Below are 4,093 nucleotides of genomic sequence, written 5' to 3' on the forward strand. Positions count from 1 at the left end.
CACAGTGACGCATGCTGCTGTTTATGGTCACCATGTTTCATTAACTCGAGGACACAGATTTTTGCCATATGGGCTGTGAGGGTGAAGCTAAAATGCAGTGAAAGATGAATTTTGACCAAAAATGACGATTCTTTAATCATTTACTTACCATCAAATCATTCCAAACCTGTATGATTTTGTTCTTTTTGTAGAAGACAAAAGAAGATATTTTGAAGAACGTTGGCAACCAAACAACATTGGACCCCATTGACTTCTATTATATGAGAACACAAAACCACTAAAACATTTCTCAAATATCATCTTTTGCCTTCCACTGAGGAAAGACTCATATAAAGGTTTGAAACGACACAAGGGTGAAAAAACCATGACAGAATTTTTATATTTGGGTGAACTGTCCCTTTAAGCTATTCTGATCTCTTTCTTTTATCTCCCCCTTCTATCTTTTTATATCTCTCCTAAGCACTCCAAGCGTCATTCACTAAAATTTGTCAGTTCTGCGTTCTTCCAGTCTTACTGCAACCATTCCTTTCCATTAGAGTGAATTCCTCTTTATCAATACTGCATTTAAACGCCGCAATCAATAAACAAATTATTCACTGAGTGTGGCATATCTCCCCTGCTGTTTTACGCTGAATAGTTCATAGCCCATGCCAATGCACTCTGTGGTGTGGAAGTATACACACAAATACACACACAGTGTTTGTTTAATATTGACTAAACATAAGGCCAAATGAGCACTGCGAGATTTGACATTAGTGCTGTATGCAATAATTGTGCAAGAATGGCGTGCGTAATTCAATTAAATTTTATCACTCGAAAGGTACGCTACCGCTGTAGGCATGTGAGAGTGATGATAAATGAAGGTCTGATTTAAATATCAGTGTACCATTTGGCCATGTCTTGTAGATTTGATTTCGCTTATGCATGTTTAACCAGTTTGAACATAAAAAGGGCAGAAGACATTTTTTTTCTGTATGTGTTTCTATAGACTAAATGAGAAATCTTGGATTTGAAAGCCCAGAGGGAAATGTAACGAATTGCAAAAAGAATTGTATTTAAACAGCTTCTACAAACACGTACCCATTTTCCACTGGTCGGACAGACCGTTAGTCCAATTCCAAAATTCAAATTCATTGGTTAAACTAATGTTGCTGTTACTCTGATAAATGGGTAGATGTTTTGGTAGCACCTCGGGGTCGTAATATTTATACTTTTTAGAAAATTTAATCTACAAATGGCTCGTTTATAGTCATCTCTACAGGAGAAATTGATCAAAAAGATTACTTACTTTAGTTTTTTTTAAGGTCTCAGAATTGTATAATTTAGTGCAAAGTATTAAAGGTTCAGTGTGTAATTTTTTGGAGGATCTAGGCCTATTGACAGACATGCAATATAATATACATGGTGTATAAAGACCTTACATTAAGCGTTATGTTTTTATTACCTTAGAACTATCCATTTCTAACTACATACACCGCGGTTCTCTTGCATGGAATTCGCCATGTTGTTCCTACAGTAGCCCTAAACGGACAAACTGCTCTACAGAGCGCATTTCGTAATTATGTCATCTCATTCGGCAAAGAAGCAAAACGCGATGACATCTTTGCCCCGTGAGAGCCGCCGTAGTGCTTTGAAAGGGAGGGGTGAAGTGAGCCGTCGGTTGCAATTCGCAACCTCGCCGCTAGATGCCGCTAAAATCTCCACATTGCTCTTTTAAGCTTTGTCACGGATGTATTAATATACCACTCTGATATACATTAATGTGGATAGCTCTAATAATTTGATCTCTGAGATTCTTTTGGTGAGGAAATATTTGGGTTTAAACAAAATCATGATTAAAGTATCTTGGCAAATCTGCCTTCAAATTATAACATTGTTGAGATCTTATTTGGAACTCTAAAGGAGGCATATGTGAGATTACCGAGGTCTGTTTTTTCAGGAAAGCAGGACTTAAGCAAAAGTCTCCATTTGCTCTCTATTTGCTGCTCTTATTTTTTTCCTCAATGCTGTCTAGGTGGAACATCTGTGATGTTAAAGATCTAATTTGTGATATTTCTTCCCTATGGGAATGTTGTTTTCATACCCAGCGTATATAAATATCTATGTACATACAGTTCTGAACAGATACTGTATACTGATTGTATAAAAATGTCCCAAAGTGCTAAGCGGCTGAAATGCTGTAATATGAGTGACAGTAGGCCTGTGGTACATTTTTGTATTCCCAGGTGATGCAGCTTTCTCGCCTGCACACGTTTTACATAGCCAACAGCTCAGCAGAACCCAGGCAGAGCATGAGTCAGAGAAGAGCTCATACTGCCAAATGAGGATGAAAGAGACACTGGTTTAATCCACCCAGTAGATATACTGTAAGGAGGGGCTGAGAGAGAGAGAGAGAGAGGTAAGTCTTCACAAACTGGGTCCTATTCTCCCTTTAAAGGCTGCAGGGTAATTTACTCTTCTGAATAGTGAACTGTCCACTCAAATAACTCAAGGCACACAGTGATGTGCCGAGACCCTGTCTCCGGAGGATTATGGGCAATATGACGTGCATTTTTCTGTGAAGGTGGATTTGTGTGTGTGTAGGTGCATGGTGCTGCGTTTAAGCGCGTGTATGGCAGATCTGGTCTTAGTCTTGAGGCGAGCCGAGTGTGACCCACTTTCCCTCTGAGCTTCTCCGCTAGAGATGCACTCAAGTGCGCGTGCACGCACACACGCGCTAAACGCCAACATCAGGGGAGACGGAGAGGAGGGAGATAGAGACGGGGAAAGAGGTGGGGGGATGATGATGCATAGCCACTGCTGTACTCTTCAATTCAAAAATCAATCCCTGTTCCAAACCCCTTCCCTCTAGCACTCTGTCATGTATAAAAACACAGCGCCCATTTTGCTGGAGGATTTTCGGCTGACAAGTAAGCGCACAGCTGCAGCCCTGTCTCCGCGTGTGTGTTTAAGCGCCTGTTTGCGTATGCTGACGTGCGTGTGTGCGTATGCGTGCGAGGAGAGTCGTAAACCTTGGCTCGAGCCCAGCATGCGACATCTCCGTGTACAACATCTTGTGCATTAGTAGTTCATCTAATTTTAACGAGTCCCAAGAGTAATTGTACCACAGGGAGAATTACCCTTCAAACCTTAACCGCCAAGTACAACAAGCCAGTAAATGTGCTGTATTTAGTATCAGGTCAAGGCTCATACCATTACACACAATCAGTGCTGGCTAATACACCTATATGTGATCTGGATTACACAATCAGATTCTAAAAATCAAGAACTTGCAATTAATAGTTTTTAAGGTGCTGTGTGTCATTTTTTTTTAGAATATATGGACAGAAATTCAATGCAATACAATATGCATAACTCTGTCTTCAGAGGTGTATAAAGACCTTACATAATGAAGCGTTATGTTTTTATTACCTTAGTTATGAGCAGTTTTTATCTACATACAACTACGGACAAATGTTTCGTAAATACATGATCTCCTTTGGCAAAGAAGCAAAAACATGAAGACATCTTAGTCCTGTGTCAGCCACCATAGTGCTTCGAAAGGGAGGGGTGGAGTGAGCCGTTGGCTGCAATTCACAACCTCACAGCTAGATGGCGCTAAATGTCATACACTGGGCCTTTAAATAGTCTTTATCAAAACAATTATACCATTTCATTAATTACATAGTACATTATATGGACCACTTTACATGATGTAAAAACTGGTCTAGAAGCACTTCCACTTAATGTTATTTTTTTGTCTTACATATAATAAAATCTTAGATATTCATTTTCATTCGGTTATAAATGTTTTGTTAGTTGTATTTGTTCAATCGTTTGTGTAGTGTTAAAAAACTAAAATGGGAAGTTCTTCTTAATCAGCCTTCTGAAATGGTCTATACATTAGAAGACATATCATTTCCCTATTTCGTATCTTTTACATAATCTTAACATTATATTGTTAATGTAATATGTGAGTTTTGGAGGAGAGGGAAGCTTTTTTTCGATTGCTTTTCCAGCAAATGACGGTGACGAAAGCTCCCACACAGAGGAAACGGTATGCTATTGGATCAAAACGGAAAAGCCGCGGAACTTATGACACGCCTGTGTCATT

This window comes from Triplophysa rosa, linkage group LG6 (assembly GCF_024868665.1).
Source record: "Triplophysa rosa linkage group LG6, Trosa_1v2, whole genome shotgun sequence".
Classification (NCBI taxonomy): domain Eukaryota; kingdom Metazoa; phylum Chordata; class Actinopteri; order Cypriniformes; family Nemacheilidae; genus Triplophysa; species Triplophysa rosa.